Consider the following 21933-nt stretch of genomic DNA (forward strand, 5'->3'; position numbering starts at 1 on the left):
GCTTTTTTTTATAAACATGCTGAAGCATGAACAATGTACAGTAATAATTAAGAAGGGGACCTTGCAGACTTGGAATAGTCTGAGGATGTATCATTTTATTCCTAGTTTTGGCCATTCTATTATCCACATCTGTACATCTCTCTTTCATCCCATGGATTTCATCCCAAGGCTTCATTTATTCCAGTGCTTCTTCACTTGGAACATGGTTAATTTACTGGTCTGTGCATTACTTAATTTTACCAAAGTGCATTTTTTGAAAGTGGTCACAAGTGAGAAAATAGCAGTGTAACCCTAAATCAAAGGCAGCTTTACTACGAAATGAAGTGTAACAGCTGCTCTAAGCAATGGAGAGGGACAGGTGCTAAAGTTGGATCATGCTCCTGCAAAACGCCCTTCTAATCCACTATTTATGTATTTATCATATTTACACACCGCCCATTTCACAGAAACATGACGCTGGGCAATGTACAATAAAATAAAAATAATTGGAAAAATATTAAGAGTAAACATTGTAATTAAAAAAACCCTAAAAGGTAGGGATAGCATAGATGTTACATTCAATGTGGCCACCTCATTAAATCCCCATTTTGGTGAAACCTCCAAATCTGTTGACATCAAGGAGGGTGCCAGTGTCACTAGGGAGGCAGTGTGATGTTCCAAACGGCTGGCACCATCACCACAGCAGAAAAGGCCCATCTCTTGGGTCCTGCCAAATGTAGTTCCTTAGCAGACAAAGGCATCCCTTTGTAAGCATTTTTTCTATCCATAGCATCACTGGAAAACTGGAACCCTTAATACATTCTAGAGAATTAAAAACTTATCTCCTGGACCAAAAATGCCTTATTTGGTGCCAATTTAGTGCCTATTATGTATTTAATTATCTGGAGAAAGAATCCCTCCTTATAATCACCACAATTAAGTAATTTAAACATTGGTTTGAGCAGTTGATAAATCTACTAAAAAAAAGATTATTATAGTGTTACTAACTAAGTCTAATCTCAGCAGTAACTACAGGATAATACAACTAATAATTATCAACAGTAGCTTTAAAGGTGAATTAGCATACATGAAAAAAAACAGGATTAAGTTCCTTCAAACTAGAGGAAACTTTAAAAACAAAAGATAAACTAAGACTTTAGATAGATTCTTAGACTACACTGCAACTGATCAAATGTATTAAAAGCAACATTTCATTCAAAACCAACATGATTAACATGATTTCATTATACTTTCTTTGTATAAATCAAATTGCAATATTTGAGGATATATTAGGAATATTTAAGCAGAATCTGGGTATCTTCCAGATGGAGATTGTAATTTCCAGAATTCCCTGTTATTTTAACCATTATGGCAATGCTTCCCAAACTTGAGTAAATTACCCAAAATTGGATACAAACCCATTACCCAACCATAACAGGGATATTTAAATTCTTAAAGTGTTTTACCCACACTAGGTAAAAAGGACTTTCTAATAAGCAGCCTTGGGTAATAAAGGAAAATGTTTGGGAAGTATTGTGTTATGGCTTCAACATACCTGGAAATCAGTAGGTAGAGGAATTCTAGGTTCTCTTCTATTCGTTATCCCCCAGACCATATTCCATAGAATATCTTTCTATGAAAGTGACATCATTTCTAAACATTCAAATTGGTTGCATTGACACCCCATCCCTCAGCTCAGAGATAATGTATTCATCAGACACTTTACTTATTTGCACCTTTATAAATAAAATGAGGTCACAGGCAGGCCATTGATAAATAAATGACTATCTACTGGGAAACATTTAAGAGTCACAGAATGTGGCAACACCTGCTAGATCTCATCTGAGCTTGAAACTAAGCAGAGTCTGGTTTTGTTGGTGTCTGAGTGGGAATCCTCCAGAAAATGCCAGAATATAGGATATGCTGGGAAGTTGAAAAACATGCTAGGAAAGATGAATGGCAAATCACTGTGACCAAGAAAACTGCATGGTTGTGTCCAATAGGAGTACTCACCAGAGACAAATGCAACTCTTCAGAACAACTGAGGTAGACATATCTTCAATTACTGTCCATGCAGAGTTAATAAAGAATGTTGAAAATGTTACAAGTCAAGTTTATGGGGCAGAATGTCCTCTTCTCTTTGAGGCCCTCCCCCTTCTCCTGCATTGCTCCTACAAAATGAAATTTGGAATACTGATTTAAGATATTGGCTGGGGAATTCTGGGAGTTGAAGTCCACATATATTAAAAGTAGGTGAGAAACATTGGGCTAAGGGCCTACTACCTATGGTTCACTTGGTATCAACTGAAACACTTGTGAATAAAATTTGTTATCACTGAACTTACTGTATGATATTGCCTATCGGGCTATATGTCTTTCACTGATTTCTGGAATCATTATTTATACATTTCCAGATGTTTCTTCAGAAATATTTTAGATACTACCCTTCAGCTTTCTTCTTGAAGACATTACTAAATTTAAAAATAGGGCAAATTGGAACATTTACAGAATGTCATGCAGGATGCTAATTATCTCAACATCTGTGATAGATAATGGTTAGGTCAGTCTTCCAGTCTTCCTGGCTGTTAGCTTGATATCTTTACTCTAAAGGAAGGATCCTGGTTAGAATTTGAGTTTACAGTACGTATTTAGAACTGGTAAGCTTATGTTCCTTATGTTCTTATATTATCCTTGGTATGCTATATTACTCAAAGTATATAGCATAAATGAACAAATGAAACAAAATCTAAATACAGTCACCTCATGTGGTAGTTACTGGGGAATTAGCAGCCAGGTCCCTATTCTGGGGTACAAACGAAACCCTTGTGTTTCGAGGCTCAGCACTTCCAAAAGAGAAAGCAGTTGAAAACTTTCTTCACATCCTTGGTTCATACTCCCCCCCCCAACCCTACTGCTGTAAAAACTGGCAATAAGGTTATAAATGCTTGCTGTACCATGGCTGCAGAAATCACATTATACTTATAAACAGGAAATAAAATAAAATTTAGTTTCAATGAAGCATTATTGCATACAGTATGATAACACAATGGTGAATAAGATTCAGTCGTTCATCTTCTCTTTTCCCATTTCCAAAGAAAGAGAATATATTCTACCTGCTAGTATTAAGCTGACCAAATTGATCAGGATCTCTTAGCTTAATCTATGTCCATTTATTCCATCTTGCTGCTCTGTGCCACAGACAAACCAAATGTATTCACCACATTGTTAGGGGCAAAAAGCCTTCAACCGTCTTATGAATAGCACCTATATCTTGTCCATTTTACAGGTGAAGAAAAACATTTTCTTCTTACCTTCTTTCTGCCCAGGATGTATAATCCTGTTTCTCCTCCCCAACATACATTGAGGACTAGGACGGTAAGCCAAAATTTGTAGGCTGCCACTCCCAGAATTTATCAAGTGGCTTTGCAAAAGAATAAAAGTAACAAACAGAATAGATCCTGGCTTTCCTCCAGGCTTCCCCATTTGATTCATTTCTTGGCATCTCCTAATGCATTAATTACATCTTACCGCCAAGCATCTTTCAAGACAAAGTTCACAGCTGGCAGAGGTCAATTTATTATCATCCTTATAGAAATTCACCTCACACCAGACTTCTCCCACAAGGCAGAATGTTAAAAACAGCCATACTTACAGTGATCCATCACAGTACTTCATCATGTCAGCTGGCAAGAATTCAATTATTCAAATTCCCATATTATGGTCAGGGTAGTTCCCCTCTGCTAATACATTTGACATCATAAGGAAACATGGGAAGAATATGTGAATGGGTTCAGTGTAATATTTGCTATCTTGCTAAAACATGATTTTTTTTTTCTATTAAGGGAAGAGGACACAACTCTTAATAGCTCTTTCAATATTAACAACCTGAGGATTTTTAAAAACTAGTCCTATCAATTGCTTCTTTATAATCAAGGACAAACCAACCTTGATTATAAAACCAGGTCTTTATGTTACCATATTTTTTTCTGCAGAAAGGTAAGCTGCATCTAATGTTATTCCACAGATTCTACCCAGTCATCTGAATACACAATGGGTTTCTTTTTCAATTTAATGTTCTTCATAAGAAATCATGCTTTCCTGTCATGTAGAGTTTGGACATGAAGTTATTTAAGCACTGTGGTGTTCATATTATGGATTCTGCATGGTATTCAGCAGAAGAACCACACAGAGGTCAAAGTATAATCTAATCGAATAAAGGCATTAATCCAGAGTTAAAGTCAAGTGCAGAGATGGCCTTAATTTCCAACATTTGTGCTATTTTAAATGAATGCTCTTTCAGGACTGTTCCTTCCAAACTATATATCTCTTGATTCAAGGCACAATGCTATAATGAGTCTTTTTCCCACCTTTCTTATCTCCCAAAGTATATGCATATAAATATTTCATTCTGCTGGGAACATACTGTCTTAGAGTCAACAGTCACTATTCAGTGATCAGCAACATCAGATATTTAAAGTTTAAAATAATTTAAACATAAGGTCTTATAAGTTAATCCTCTTGACAATATTACAAATATTCAGATACTTTTATCTAACATATGTAGACTTTTCTCATTAATTCACTTTTGTTTTTCTTTGGTGTTTTGTGGTTTTCATTAATAAGGGATGTGTTTATTTGCTCTACAGCTGGATGAATGCCAAGGGTCCTATAAGAAAATAAAATACTGATTGTTTATAACTTCTAGTTAAGCACAGGGATGTAATTATATTAATTTTTTATGGTGATGTCCATATACCTTTTTATATAGTAATTTCATCACAAGTACAGACAATTTTAGTAACTTATCTTCTCTTAAAGTGCAACAAATAATCTCTTCTTCCCAAATCCCATCTTTTATCAATAAACATAATCCATAAAACCTGGTTATTTCTGTATTGATATCCACAAAAGTTCCATTACATGTTACCAGAGAGAACAACATATCTATTCTAACCCTGATTAAATAAACCAACTTTATATTCCTTGTAGAGAAAAATTTCAAAGTTCAGAAAACTTGTGAATCTGAAATTATCAGCAACTGGAAGCTTAATTTAACACCATTCCATTATTCTATTATTCTGTTATATGTCAGAGTATTTTTCTATTTGAAAGATAGTAAAAAAGTGTGAACCTTTCTGGTAAATTTATCAAGGAACTGTTATTAAATTATTTATCAGAAAACTACCAATGTACTTTGAAGTTAATCAAATTTTATCATAAAATTTCTCTTAAGAATATAATTGCCAACCCGGAGGCTTATCAACATGTTTTGAGCGATGCAAAGAGAACTGCAATAGGAAAAGGCATATTATAAAGGTATGTAGACTTTACAAAGTTAGGACTCCTCCAGCAGAGAAGGAAAAACATTTAATTTTGCTGTCATTTAATAAATAAACATAAAGTAGATGTAGGTATAGATATATAGATGATTGTTAGCTTTATTGAGTGGCATGTGCTTGCTCTGATCTAGATACAGCAGGCATGTCAAACTTGCAATGTCACGTGATGTTGTGTGACATATTGTGACTTTTTCCCCATTGCTGGCAATGGGGTGGGTATGGTTTTGGTGTGATGCATCCGGCCTGCGGGCTGGCAGTTTGACATGCCTGAGATACAGGAATTGGTCAGGAATATGCTGGGTGTCAATTAAACTGGAGTTCATCTACAGCAATTTTCCCACAACAGTGACAAAGCATTACTAAAGTAGCTTATAAACCAAAGGAGCTTTTTAAAACTTTTTTTTTCTGTGTTCAAGTACATCAAGCAAAGAATATTCATTACATGTTTCACTAAGCTTTCAAACATATGGCTTTGGGAGGATTCCATGAGGGCAAATGAATAAGCACTACAGTCCAGAAGTGATTTGCCTGCAGTGCCATTATTTCAGCTACTGTTTATAAGAAACTTCCCCACTGGGTGCTCCTGGTGACTCAGGACAAAGCTGCTCAGAGCCAACAGCCTCCCTTCATCTGTTCTTTGCATGTTGTTTTAATCATACCCATTGGCACTGCCTGATGCCCAATTTTCTTGACCAGCTGTTGGACCACCCTATCCCTGAATGCCAGAAGAGAAGACCTCTGCTCCTACCTTCCCTTGAGGAAAGAATCAAGTAATAATTACTCTTCTATTCACTTTTGCTTCTAGTAGGCAGATGTTTCAGACCAAAAGGCATTAAGAGTCTTTTTGCAGCCATTCAGAAACAGGGCTCTGTAAACTTTGCAATAATCTATTGGTTTTGGACCACATACTGCACCCATTCATGACATCAGAGGATTGATCAATGTTCTTAAACTTATTAGCTTTTAGACATATGAGCATAATTGCCAATTTGAGTCAGGAGGCAGAAATCTGGCAAAGGTCCCGTTTTGTATTTGCAGAACTCTTTCCTCCCAATCATAACCACTAGACTCCACTTATCTAAAGAAAGTGAAAGTATATGAAGGCGAATATCATGTTTATGCGGTGGCTCAGTGGGTTGGGACGCTGAGCTTGTCGATCAGAAGGTCGGCAGTTTGGTGGGTCGAATCCCGAGTGCCGCGTAACAGAGTGAGCACCTGTTATTCGTCCCAGCTTCTGCCAACCTAGCAGTTCGAAAGCACGTAAAAAATGCAAGTAGAAAAATAGGGGCCACTATGGTGGGAAGGTAACAGCATTCCGTGCGCCTTTGGCGTCTAGTCATGCCGGCCACATGACCACGGAGATGTCCTCGGACAAGCACTGGCTCTTCGGCTTTGAAACAGAGATGAGCACCGGCCCCTAGAGTCGGAAACGACTAGCACTCATGTGTGGGGGAACCTTTACCTTTACCTTTAATATTTTATGGCTGCGTCTTGGCAAAGAAAATAAGGTTTTGGGATAATTTCTCTGCTTAATTCGCCATTCAGGTTTGGAAGCACAAATGTCTTTCCTACATTCAGAAACCAATTCTCTCAGCAGGAGAGCTAGGAGGCAAATATTTACTTTCCAAATGAATAATTTCAAACAGGATTATATACAATGAATCATTAAATATATATAATAATCTTGTTTTATTGAACTCCTTGATTTATGGATACATCCATATATGCTCTTTACCTATTCTTGAATAAATACAAGCTTACAAAGAGAAACAAATAGGATATACCAATCTACTGTTAAATTTAGGAACCAGGAATCCCAAATTCATCTCACTGCAGACTTGGTAACTGTGATCAACTTTCATCTTCAGATAGTTTCGTGGTAGCTTGAAGAATAATATATATTATTCTGAGTATCTCAGTTCTCCCTTTCTCCAAGGGATCTGCATAAGAACTCTTTTTTGCAAGGCTAATCAAAGCTTCTATCCTACAACATTAACATAATTCATGCCATTCATTTTTATATGGTACAATCATGCCTACTGAAAGCAGCTGGTTTCACGATGCCTTTTTCACTTGCTCTTAATATTCCAGTCTTGTTTTTGCCTGTTCCAGACAGGAAGCATAATACTTCATAATACAGAGCACTCCTAAAGCCCACATCATTAGCACCCAGGCTTCTATGCAGAAATGAGAAACACGTGAAATTCACCATACTCATTAGGAAATGACTGACATTTTACAGAAAGAAGGAGAGAGGGGGGGCACGCAAAGAGTCTTTCAAGTACAGTAGTGCTTTATAACAATCTTAGCACAGTAACCCTGTCTGCTCCATAAAGACGTTAGTCAAGTGACTATGGTCTAAAGCAGGGGTCTTCAAACTTGGCCCTTTTATGACTTGTGGACTTCAACTCCCAGAATTCCTTAGCCAGTATACCTGGCTGAGGAATTCTGGAAGTGTATGTTCTGATGTGTATGTTCTGCTTGATTACTTCCCCGGTATTTGGAATGCATCAAAACATCACAAAGTGTACATCTGTCATTAATATGCATTGGCCAAAGGAATCATTAGCAAAACTGGAAGACCAAATGTATATGTGATTTAAGGTTAGCAGTAGCTGAAGTCCACAAGTCTTAAAAGGGCCATGTTTGAAGACCCCTGGTCTAAAGAGAAATCACAAAGAGTCACATGCGCTTTTTCTGAAATCTTCTGCACGATCTATTTCAAAAAAACAAGGATCTTTGTGTGCAACCTTTTTGTTCCTTAAAGGACTGAGCTGTTGGGGCCCAATTCTGGCCTCAGAAGAGGGCTGGAAGGGACCTCAGAGGCCCAGGGGCTCAAGCAGGAGATTCTATACCATTTCAGAGGTACTTGTCTCTCCTGTGACCAGTTGTCCAAAGACTGTCTACAAATATACAGTGGTGTTTTTTGTCTTTGGCATGCAGGAAGCTTTCTCAGCCTAATTCTTTTTGGCCTGATAAAGTAGAAAAGGAGAGTGAAACAAAATAGCAGTAGATTTTTATCTGGTTTGTAGCTCAGAGGAGTTGTTACCTTAGGGAGAAAAGGAGGGAGGACCTCTTGGCAAGAAAATAAACTTTTCTGATGGTTCAGGAGGAGGAGAAGATCTCATTTAATGTTTCTTTGGCTGGGTTGCGTGGCATCCCAGACAGTGGTTGGATTCAGCCAGTTCGCACCACTTCGTCAGAACCGGTAGCTAATTTTTTTTTGTTGCCCAGGCCCAGATTGGACTTCCAGAAGCGACATCCACACAGAGAACCGGTTGTTCACATATTTGAATCCCACCACTGATCCCAGGCAATAGACTAGTTAATTGTAGTTTATCTGATGGTTTCTGCAAACCTAGCCTGGGGGATTACTTTATGGGTTAGAGCATCAGGCCCACTCGGAACGGTATATTAATTCAGCAAATTGTGTTTCAGTTAATTGTTGTGTAAATGCAGATCATTCTCTCGTACTTCAATTCATTCCAGAATACAGTGGCATGCACAGTGGCTCGGTGCATCTAGATCTGCCCATGTTGCACCTCTGTTGCATGAAGTGCACTGGCTCTCATTTTCCTTCCAGAGGCAATTCAAGGTGCTTGAAGACCCTAAATGGCACAGGAATAAGTTATTTGCAGGACTGCATCTTCCTTGGGGAATCTACCATTTATTCAGATTGGATAGATTGGGTGCACTCCAATCCTTCCCTTGCTGTCCAGTCAAGTGGAACCTCAGAAATGCACCTTTCTCTTGGCTGCCCTGTTTGGGGGAATATCCTCTCCCTGTTGAGTCAGCAATCCACCCACCCCTACTTTAGCTTCCTGAAAGGTTATCAAGACCTGGTTTTTAACCAGGGTTAGACTGAGTATGTCTGGTAGTTATGACAGGTTTTTCTTTTAGGTTTTTATGGTTCTGTGGCTTACTGTTGTTGCGAGCTACCGGTGGGCAGCCATACAAATCTTTTAAATACTGTGTTTCCCTGAAAATAAGACCCAGCCAGAAAATAAGCCCTAGCATTTTTCAGGATGCTCCTAATATAAGCCGCACCCCAAAAATAAGCCCCAGTTTAGATCACCAGCCAGATGGACACATTTAGTACTGTATTTCCCCGAATATAAGCCCTAACCAGAAAATATGCCCTATTGCATCTTTTGGAGCAAAAATTAATATAAGACCCGGTCTTATTTTCAGGGAAACGTGGGTAAATAAATTGGATGCTCTTCTTTCAAAATAAGAGCAGCAGCATTAACCCTTCCCCCCCATATATTCCAATTATAGTTTTTTTAAGAACTGATAAATTTGATAGTCAATGTTTTTATTTTGCTTTTGGTGCCCACCAAAACAACATAAAAGTTTAGAGTTCTTCATCTTAAAAAAATGTTTGGTGATATATTAGTGAAAAATTACAGTAGGAACTAATATTTTTTAATTTTTTTTATTGTGATGAAAAAGGGAAATTACTAAGCACAAGGGAAGCAATCATTCTAACTGAATTCAGGCAATTTAAGTTGGCTTACTTCACGTTACAGTATATTTTGTCAGGCTTGAAGAATCAAGAACAACAGAAGGATGTCTCAAAGGCGCTTTTTCAAAAGGCAGTTGGACTATTTTTTTTCCCCCTTGAAGAAGTAGATGTTTTGCTTCTCAAGAAGTTTTATCAGTGCTAGCTGGATGGTGGAGGAGACTGCAGGATTAGTTCTGACCCTAACCCTGTCAGAAACTAATCCCTCCATTCCCCACACATCCCATCATCACCACCACCAGCCAGCCAGAACTGTTGAAGCATCTTGGATGACAAGCAAAACATGTTCTTCTTCCTCAGTGGAAAAAAACATAATCCAGTTGCCTTTTGCAAAAGCACCTTTGGGACAACCATGACCTGGGTGACTGAGAATATCCGTAGACAATGACACAACGAGTTATTTCAGAGTAGTTTCTTTATTGTTGCTTGCACATAGAGAGAAATCTTGCCGGACTAAAGCACTCATCTGCATAACTACTAGATCTACTCTGTAAACTGCTAAGGAGGGTCTGCCTTGGGCCTTTTTCCGCATACCAAAGATTCTAAGTCTCTTTGCTCCCTGGGAAATATGTCCTCCCTCTTGTGATTCTACATTCCACCAAACTGTAGGTTTATCCTGCCCCTGGGACTTTTAGAAATGAATGCCACTCCAAAGGGAAGTTGGCCCACGGTATAAAGACACCGTATACTTCTGCTCTGTCATTACTACTTTCTTTTATAAATCTAAAATAATGCAATATCTTTCTTAAAAATTGTGGCAGCCTATTTGACTAGTTGGGACAACAGAAGCCAACACTTGCCCTGCAAGGAACAAGCCGTAACAGGTGTGAGAAATCATTATTTGCTGGGAATGTTAGTGCAAATTAAAAAAATCACACTTCACTGTTATATACCCTTTGCTACCTTGAATAGGTAATGATTTTTTTAAAAACAACAACAACAACAACAACACCCAAACCCTTATATAAAACAGCATTTTACTGGGACAATACAGTAACTGTATATTTTAATTCTTCATTCTTAAAAGTAGAGTGGCTAGATTTAATATTACAACACAGATCCCCAAAAGAGGGTAAGCTGAAGTCATAAGTGTGCAGTATTTATTATTCTGTCAATTGACAAATGCCACCTAACAGGTCTGCTCCATCCCCATGTTGCAAATATAATCTCTTAGCCATCTAGCACATTTTGGAAATGTAACACTGCACCCAGCGCATTTCTAACTCATGCCTGTAGCAGCTTTGTCATTCCTGTACAGTCTTCACCTGATCAGTTGTGGCAACCACCTCAAGTGACAAATGCTAGGAGGCACAGCGGTAATTCAGTATATATTTTTCTTCTGCACTTTCCTTTCTTGGATGATTAGGCTGCATGCGACACATTATCTGTATGACTATTTAACTTAGCCTGTTGCCTTTGAGAGTCTAATTCCATTGCTAGGTTTGATAAATAATAAACCAATATATTAGGGCACTATTTTAACAAGGAACTCAGCTGACTGCTTTGAAGTATATTTCAAATTCCTTTTATTTAAATTTAAAATTTTACAGTTCCTGGACAATAACTGTATTATCTGTCAGTGCCTTTATTTGTAATTACTGACAAAATAATTTGCAATGCCATATATGCAAAGAAAAGCACTCCTATAATCTGAAATTTCTGCTCATGATGCAAATTTACTTAAAAGCTGCACTTTTTCATGTCGGTATCCTTAAGTTTACATAGACTTCTTTCACTGTGTTTTTACGATGCAAAAGGATGACACGGGCACAGAGAAATATTTCATGTTTTTATTTCCAAAACAAGTTCTACAATAAAAATTACATTCTGCTTATCTGTTTATCATATCTGTGTTGATTTACATCTGTCTGGATCACCCCTAAGGTACCTCAAATCTGCAACTGTGCATGCATACACTTTAACTACCCATAATGTATACCATACTATCCACTGATATTATAAGCCACATAGAGATGTGGTCTTTCTACAATGTATATGCATTGTAAAGAATGATATGCAAGCTAATTACAGCTCCTGCAGAATAAAGACTCAGAAAATCTTCCACAGCCAAATTTTACTGGGGGGGAATGACATATTGCTGTCTCTTGTAGAAGTGAGATCACTCTAGCTGATTTACTATTAAGAACCCCCCCAGTGGTGGGATTCAAACATGTGAACGACCAGTTCTCTGTGTGAGTGCTGCTTCTGGAAATCCATTGTGGGCCTGGGCAACAAAAAATTAGCTACCGGTTCTGCCAAAGTGGTGTGAACTGGCTGAATCCCACCACTGGAACCCCCTCATCGTCTGTGATGGCTCAAGAGGATTCTTCATAAGAGAATTTGAAAATCAACATGTTAAGACCTTCCCACCCACCCTCCTCTCTCATCTATCTACCAGGAAGACTCTTGATACCGGTTAAGAAACAAGGGTTATCTTCTGAGTATTAACTGTTCTGTGTTACTACAATTCCTGAAACAGTTGTCTCAGTGTCTCTATTTTTCATTTTTCTGTTACTGGGATTTGAGAAAATTTTCTAGTCTGATGAAAACCTGATAATTTCAGAAGAACCATTATCCTTTTAAAAACTTCGAGGTTCCAGTTAGGGAAATCAACGTCCACATACTATTCACTGAAAATGGAATTGGGGAAAATAAAAGTGGGAAACCTGCATTTATCATAAATATGTGGTTGGAAATATCAAATCACAATTACATCTTGAGATCCAGAACAGCTGTTCTCTTTAAAGAAAAACAAACCAATATTAAGCATCCTCTTTAAAAGCCATCACAAAAATGTCCTCAATCAGCAATGCATCACAACATTCTGCCTATACAGAAACATCCTATATGTGCTTATTATTTACAAGTAAATTCCACTGATTTTGATGTATGTACACATTTAAAAGTGGGCAGAGAAATGTATTGCATTATTTCACCTGTGTGAAGGCATCTGGGGTGACAATATGTATTTGCTGCCATCTGCAGCCAAGATAACAGAAGATAATCAGAAGAAAAAAGATTTCCATTCTTGAATTGGAGGGGAGAGATGTTAACAAGTAAAGAAAATAATAACTTTGACGGTTAGGCTAACTGATAATTGTAAGAAAATCTGGTGATTATTTACCCTTCATGACATATTGTTTCTTATTCTGTTAAAAAAATCATACATTCTAGTTATAATGGGCTATAGTGCTTTGTTATTTTTGCAGATACTAATACATTGGACAAATAATGCTAGTTGGTTTGAATTTCTAATTTGTTCTGTTTTTCTGATGTTTCTGATTATTGTTTTAATTTAGCAAGCTATTATATAAATGATCCCCTACATGGTTATTGCTTCTCTACATCTTGATTCTGCCTAGCTAAGTAGCAGTACTCACTAATCTTGGCTGTTCCCTAATAGTAATAATAATGACAAGATCTGGTTAGCAATTAGATGGGAGGCCTCTAAGAAATTACAGGAATTCAGGCTAGGCAGGATAGTTGGAAAGCAAATCACAGAAGGTATTTGCAATCAACCTTCCTCATTCAACCAAGAATACAACATAGTAATCAGAAGTCAAGCTGAACTGAGAAAACTGTTCCTTTTTATTCAGATAATAAACATAAATTGCATGGATAACCTTTTTTACATAATGCTGGGGGCTAGTTCCCCTTCTATCCCTTCTTCCCAAACTTTGCACATTCCTTGGCATGAAGCCTAATATTCACAGCTGGGAGGAAAAATAAGCATGATGGAATTCTACTCCCTGCCATCACTGAAACAAATGCAGGCTCAATTTCCTTCTCAAGAATTATACCTGGTCAAAACAGAACAATCTGAAAATGGAGTAAAATATGTTTTACACTGAGTCCTCAACTTCCCTACACTGATCTGAAGTCTTTTATTTCAGAAGCCTCAGATCTGATCATTGACATGGGTTTGATCATCAACACAACTATTTAAGAAGTTCAAGAAGGTATTTTATATATATATATATATATATATTTAATAAATTTAAAAACTGGAATCCCAGGTGTAGACATTTGAAATCAGTAAAAACGATGAACTCTGGGATATAAGAAAAAATTCTTCTTTATCGCTGAGCTTTCGTCAACAAGCTGTTGACATCATCAGAGCATGATGATGACATCTGATGATGTCAACAGCTTGTTGATGAAAGCTCAGCAATAAAGAAGATTTTTTTCTTATATCCCAGAGTTCATCGTTTTTATTTGCATTTGACTCTTCATGATTGCATCCATGTAACTTTCTTCAGAAGAACATAGAAGTGATTTGTCACTGTCTTCTTCTGGGGATTTTTCATTTTCCTGGTTGGGCCAACAGCCTTGGAATTCTTATGTCAACCGCATCCAGAGAACCAGTTTGGTGTAGTGAATGCTGGCTTAGAAACTAGGAGACAGGGTTCTTCAGTTGTCTGGGGGACTTTGTGCCAGTCACTCTCTCTGAACCCAACCCACCTCACAAGCTTGTTGTTATTATGGGGAAAATAGGAGGAGGAAAGACTATTAGGTATTTTACCACCTTCACTTATTTATAAAAATAATAAAGGTGGAATAAAAATATAAAAATAAAAATAAATCCAGACACTGGTGTGTGCCTACTTCACTTCTGACATGAGACATAGTCAGTAAAGGATGTACCTGCTAAGATATTGTACTTAGAACTGCACTTCCTGTTGTCAAGATGCCTCATTGGGAATGAAATTAAAGCAACTTCTTATGTCTTATTTTATCTGCCGGGAAAAGTGCTTCTGATCTAGTGGAACTCATGACTCTTTTTAAGAGAATGTTTTGCCATCCATTCAGAAAATGGCAGTAAGAGTAAGCAGTTAGCATTTCTGCAAGTGACTTCAAAATGAACTATAGTTGTAGGAGAACTGGGTGTTCTGATTTGGGATTGGGACGTGGGATATGGAATGGTTAATACAGAGTCCAAATTTAAACTAACCCCCCCACCCATTTAGTAATTTTAGCTCAAACGTTTTCATAAAGATCCATAGGGAATTCAAAAGATATCAAAACTTATTCTATGCATTTCCACAAAAATAATACTAAAATGGAATCTCAAAACCTGCTTGTGATTTACATATCCCGTGCTATAAATCTATCTTACAAGGACACAGTTCAGCCAAGAATATTTATACCCATATGATTTTGATGCTTCTGCAAATTGTCTCCCAAATAAATTGAAATTTAAATGGTGTTCCGTTCTTATGGGATTGTGGTCAGTCTGTTCAAAACATTCTTATATGGAAGCAGAATAATTACAAGTGACTGTCAGACTGTTATTTCTAAAAAGAAGCCTTACAAATATTTATGCCAACATATCCTTGGAATATGATCAGCCTCCATCATCAATAGATTTGCCTCAATTGATTATGCGCTAAAGCAATTTGCAGTAAATTTTGTAGATACGTTGGAACTAATGAAGATAAATGTCATAATTGCATCAATTTTTACTTGATTTCTTTTCTCAACATATTCTTGCTGAACCATGAAAAAATGCATGCCACATGTACTTAGTGTCAAGTGTACAAATAAATATGATGGAGACATTACTTCCAAAAGCACTGAAAAGGTGGAAATGTTTATACAATTTCAGGTAAAAACCTATGGGTATATATATTCATAATATCTTCTGATTGCAAAAAGAACTCAAATATTTATGCTAGACATTTAGGCAGGTGGGCAGGCAGGCAGGTAGACAGACAGAAAGACAGACAGATCCATGTTCTGTTGCTAATCCCGTTCAGGATAACCAAGATTATGCAAAATGAGAAAGAAATTATGTCATAATGATCTATAAGAAGACTTTTGGAGCCTTCAAACATCCCATTGGTACACCAGACAGAACATAAGGAAGTTAGCTCACATTTTGATGAAGTATTTTGATGTCCATGCAGGTATTTCATGAATACTTTAGACTTCTAGGCATCCATCTTATGAGTGATCCACCACATGTTCTAAAAGCTCCAAATGTGACTTTTGCCCAAAATAGTATCCTTGGTCCCAACAGTTGAAAGACAAAATATTTGAAGGAGACCATTCTCCAGTATGTATTTGACTTCTACCGAGGCCCTGTTTCCCGCCTCACCATTACTAAAAGAAGAAGAAAAAATGTTGCCTTTACAAGAGAGATTTTTCAACATTAACATTTTGATTGTGTGGTATTGAAACATCCTCTCTCTTTTTCCATCCCCAAGAAAATTAGATCAGCCACTGGTATTTGTTTTTAGTTAAAAATGCAAAAGATAAATGCAATGTAAATTAGATATGACAATAAAATGCAATATATATGAAAAATGAATATAAAATAATACAGTGATGTATTTTCTTTTCATCATTCTTCCTGAAAAATGTCAGAGCAACATTTACATTTCTAGTCACTGAGAAGCAACCATAGTTCTTGTCTTACATTTACTTACAGATGCTGTTATATGACAAGAAGCTCTTTTTGTATGAATAAAAACTAAAGGAGGGCATATCGTTACAAAAGCAGAAGCCATTCTGCTTCCAATGCCTTAAATGCTAATTTAATTTTCCCTGAGAGCTTTTCAGATAATGCAATGTCCCACATTCAATTCAACTATTATGATTAGAGAGACTGGAAGCCTTGTTGAGTGCAACCTCCGTAGAAAGAGCCATGTGCAAAACACAAAATCCATCTTCAAGCCTCGTATTAAAAAAAAATATCTTTCCCAATGGATAGTGTTGAATGAAAAATCTTCATCAGGGTCCAGTCCAAGCAGGGAATAAGCAACATGGAGACTGCTTTAGAAAGAAGGTTGTAGTTTATTGAAGAGGAGAGCCAGACAGAAAGATGGTTCTGGAAAAACTGACCACATGGAGCAGAGTGGTGGGTTTTTATACCTTCTTGAGGTTTTTTTCCGGAGTTTTTCCTATGGCATGAACTTTGACCTGAGTCTGAATGTGCCTTTCTGGTATTCTGATGGTGGTGGGTTAATCCTATTATGTCCCAAAGGTCATATCCTGCTTCCCTGGGGCTGTGGCTGATGACTGTTGGATTTTTTGGTGTAAGGGATTGTTGCTTCTAGGGATTTTTCTTTCTAATCCCAGCTTACAGACTCTAATCTTTCTGACAAAATTATCACATCTGCATTTCTGCAGACATGATTTCTGTTTGGGGCAGAAAGACGTGGGGAGGGTTGGTTTCTGCTTTTAAAATCCTTCGGGGAAATATATTCTGCCTTTTTAATATTTCCCAAAATATTTCTTTCTCTGGATTCTTCCCAAAGTAGCAAGTCCTACACACATTATAGGTTGGGCTTAGAACTTAGTTCTGAGAATTGGCCGAGACTGCTACATAGATCTATTTCTGGGTAAATGGTTTAGTCCAGTTTTTGTTTTTAATGATTCACTGGTTCCATCCAAATTAACAAGGATTCGTGCATTATTAACTACAAACAGGGGCCCTCACATTTCCCCCCCCCCAAGCTAAGAGTCCCTTGGCTTTTCAATTGGGTACTGGAGGTTACACCTTAAAAGAGTATAGGCCAGGGTCTAAAAAAAAAAGTCAATATTAATTAACTACTAACAGATTTTTTTCAATTACTCATACATTTATAACTTTCCTCTTTGAACATTTGGAGACAATGTTTGGAGAGATTCTGGAACCTTCCACCCAGGCATTTAGAGCTCCCATTGATCCTGGAGCTGTAGATGAGGTCCCTCTGATTTAATAGTTAAAACACTGCCGAGAGTGTCTCTTAAGATGGAACTGGAAAAATCCTCCCAGTGCATTAAGACAGGGGTCTCCAATCTTGGCCACTTTAAGACTTGTGGACTTTAACTCCCAGAATTCCCCAGCCAGTCATGACTGGCTGGGGAATTCTGGGAGTTGAAGTTCGCAATTATTAAAATGGGCAAATTTGGAGACCTCAAGAATTTTTTTTTGCAAAATATTGATAGCTAGCACAAAGTAGGTTATTAAGTGCATCAAAAAATTAAGCTGTTCCTGCTCCTGATAAGGAAAAAAACAACAGAGCAGCCACATGGAGTACTCTGTCTTTCAAGTGCAAAAGTTCCACTAGATGGCAATCTAATTAGACTTTTGTTGTCTTCTCAACAAAATTAAAGATACCCTTGCTAAGGGTCTTTTTAAAAGAGTTTTAAAAGGTTAAAAAAAAGATTGGATTCCTCCTCCCTACCCTCTCATTTTTGAAGGTTATATTTACACTATCAGTCTCCATGTCAGAAGTGAAATTCTTGAATTTTACTCATGAAATTAAACCTTGAGTCTGATAAGATTAAGCAGGTGGAGCTGCCAATTCTACTATTATATTACTGGTGGTATCATAGAACACATGTAGTTATAGTTATAATTCTGGGTATTAATATCGATTATTGTGAAATCCCGTCCACACAGAACATCCTTCACATGTCTCTTTAATTCTGTTCTAGCTCTTAGGACATAAGATATATTTATCAGGAACTTAAGGAACTAGGTCAGTGGTTCTCAAAGAAGATTATTTGGGCATTTCCTGGTCATAATAGAGCAAGTGGCAATTGCTTATTTGAGATCTAGTTTAGGACTGTCATCCCAAGAAAACAGCAGAGACTCCCCCCCCCTTTGGTGGGATAATCACCTTATTCAAACCTGGGAAAGGGTCAAGCAGTTTAAGAACCACTGAATTAGGTGCAATACAATTAATATGGAATGTTAAAGCCATAGGGCTCATTAAAAGCAAAATCTTCTTCAAGTTAAGCTTGATTTCTGGTGATTTACAACCGTAAGATCAGAGCTGCCATCTAGTTAACCTGCAGATTTTCCCCATGCAACTCAGCGCATAGAAGGACATACTCATGATGCACCAACATTTTGACACTAAGCTGCAAGCATACATACTTAAGTGCTTGTTCCCACACCACATGCCACCGTGGTGTATTTTGGCCTCATTAAAACAAACAATATTGGTAATGCAGGAGAAAAAAGGAAGAAATACATAAAGTATGACTGCAGCTACGTTGTGGAACAAGTCTCGGCTGAAGCAAGGAGAGCCCTCATCCTCCATTAAGATCAGACTTTTCTTTCAAGGACTGGGTCAGGAGGGGAGCTGAGGTTTTGGTACTAGGATGGGATTGTTAAGCCCTTGATGGTTTGAAAAATTTTTAAAAATTGTTTTATCATTTGTTATTTATTTAATTGTTACTGAATAGCATGGTGGCCCAGTGGTAAAGATGCTTGCCTCCCACTAGGAAGATTGAGACTTCAATCCTAAGCAGAGGCAGATATTTCTCTCCTAGGGCACAAAGAAAAAAATATGCAAAATCCATGCAGTGTCGGGAAGGGCATCTGGCTAGTAAATGCTCAGCTCCATCCAGTTGCCCCAACTTTACCCTGAATTAAGGGATTATGGCATGGGTCTTCAAACTCGGCCCTTTTATGACTCATGGACTTCAACTCCCAAAATTCCTCAGTCAGGCACACTGGCTGAGGAATTCTGGGAGTTGAAGTCCATGAGTCATAAAAGGGCCGATTTTGAAGACCCTTGGATTATGGGGTCACAAAAAGGGAGAGTTTTATTTGCTCAATTGTTGCTAGCCATCCAGAATTACACCATACAAATCTTATAAATACAAAAATAAAATCTGTTTTTGCCAGAGCTGAAAGATAGCTTTGTAAAAAAAAAAGTCTCCACTAAGACAACTTTCATCAATCAAAAACTGGGCTGTGAATAACCTAGCCATCAATACTGATCAAAGTTTGGTCTTATCACTTGAGAAAGGGTTTTCTCTACATACATTCAGTCTCTCATTTTCCTGTAGATTTGGGGTGAGGAGGAGAAGCTCATCCTCTGGTTTAGAAGCTTCTCCATCAACCACTCCTATTAATTAAGAAAGAAGTTTCCTTCAGTTTCCCTTAACAATTGAGGATATTTTGAAAGCTTCATCAGCAACAGTGGAAGTGGAAACAGATGGTTATGTGGTGTGCATATATAGTTCTGGGGAATAGAAATCATCTAATGAGATCATCCTTCCCTCCCAATGCCCCACAATTCTCTGATGCAATCTCTCCTGGATAGTATGTAGGTCAGACATAAGGTAGGAGGAGGAAATATTCAGGGAAATGGCAGGAACTGGAAATAGAAAGAGTCCTCCTTATGCCCTGTGGAAAGAGTGTGGGTTGATCCCAGTGATGGGATTCAGCCGGTTCGCACCGGTTCAGGAGAACCGGTAGCTAAACTTTGTTGAGTTTGGAGAACCAGCTGAACCCACGTTGCTTCTGGAAGTCCATTCTAGGCCTCAGAGGCCTGGAGGAGGCCTCCCAGGCCTAGAACGGCCCACAGGAAGTGCGTGGATGTCACTTCTGAAAGTCCATTCTAGGCCTCGGAGGCCCAGGCCTGCATCCATGCAGAGAACCGGTTGTTCAGGTATTTGAATCCCACCACTGGTTGATCCTTTCCACTTGAACCCTCCCACATTATGTTTGGCTCCATCAACAGCTGGTATTCCCCATTTCAAGTTAACCCCAAAAGAATGCAATCTTGAGGCCAAAAAATGTTTCTGCCTCTCTTAGAAGCACATTTTGTCCATACTTGGATTAAACATAATTCTAATACAGTTGTAATGTATTGGGCCCATTTACTTGAACTGTTCCACGTGTCTTTGAATGCTTAATCAGGGAGTCTGTGTAACGGTCGCAGGCTGCCCAGACAGGCAGTCTCCAGGATGACCATTGGTTGGCTCTAGGGCGGGAATAGGTTCCTTCAAACCTATTGGCCGCCACCTAGTGGCCAGCAGTATAAGTAGCTGCGTAGAAGCCTTGGTTACCAATTCAGTTCCTGTTATTCAATAAAGCAATGTTCCTGTTTGAACTCTCTCGTCTCGCCTCGCCTCCTGCTTGCAAGAAACCCAGTACACAACAACAGTAACAACAATACACCCTAAAGCAGTTTGGTCTCACAAAAGATATGTCCTTAGGAGAACCAAGTTCAGTGCGACCATGTTTGCCATGTAATTTTTCTGAATCCTAAATTATTAATAATAGTTTTTAAGTTCCATCTTGTCCACATTAACATTCCCCTCTAGTAACTCAGCAATGTAATTACCTGATTTAATAGTCAGCCTGTAAACTCAGCTTGCTCTTGCTGCCTATTCTGCCAGACCTGCAATCAGCTAATAGTTATGTTTCTTATTAGTTAGCCCTTTGGTTTCATAAGAAGTCCTCTAGGCGTGTAACAGATCCATCCTCTTTTCCCATAAAAAACAAATGTGCTTCTTGACCTTTTTTAAAAAAACCCACATTGTATGGATTTTAAATATTCTGCCCCCATTTGCTGTCTCTCTCATACCTCCTTTTCATTATTAAAGAAACATTTTGAGGGTTAAATTCATTTCCCACATGACATCTGGTCCTGATATTTAATCATAGGGATTTGCTGCTGGTCGCACATTATTTGAACTCTCCTTGCACTGTATATCATTTCAGCCAGATCTCCTGATTAAATTATGGTATTGCTCATTTGGGGATGATATATTCCTTTATCCTGCTAGGAAGCAAAATTGGATAACGAAAGGTCTGTAACAGTGCCTTGTAAATAGCTTTGTTCATAACCGCAATGGGATCCAGGCTCTCTACTTGTTTATATAACTTCTTAATTCTATTTTATGCCTAGGAAGGCAAACTATGTGTGATGTTTTGAAGATTCTGGTGTTTATTTAACATGTTTTCAAAACGTTTCAGCTTTTAGAACATTTCAGACAAATACATGGTTAAAGTGGGGGGGAGAATATATGTAGTCCTCTACTTATATATGTAGTCCTCTACTTACAATAGTTCCTTCAGTGGTCATTTGAAGTTATAATGGCACTGAAGATAGTGCCTTATGACTATTTTTCATGCAGCCGTTGTGGCATCCCCATGGTCATGTGATCAAAATTCAGACACTTGGTAACTGACTCATATTTATGACGTTTGCAGTGCCCTAGGGTCACTGAGCACCTTTTGCAACCTTCTGACCAGCAAAGTCAATGGGGGGAGCCAGATTCACTTAACAATCATGTCATTAACTTAACAACTGCAGTGATTGACTTAACAACTGTGGCAATTAAGGTCATAAAATGGGGCAA

Source organism: Vipera berus (genome assembly GCF_964194415.1).
Source record: "Vipera berus genome assembly, chromosome: 1".
NCBI lineage: Eukaryota > Metazoa > Chordata > Lepidosauria > Squamata > Viperidae > Vipera > Vipera berus.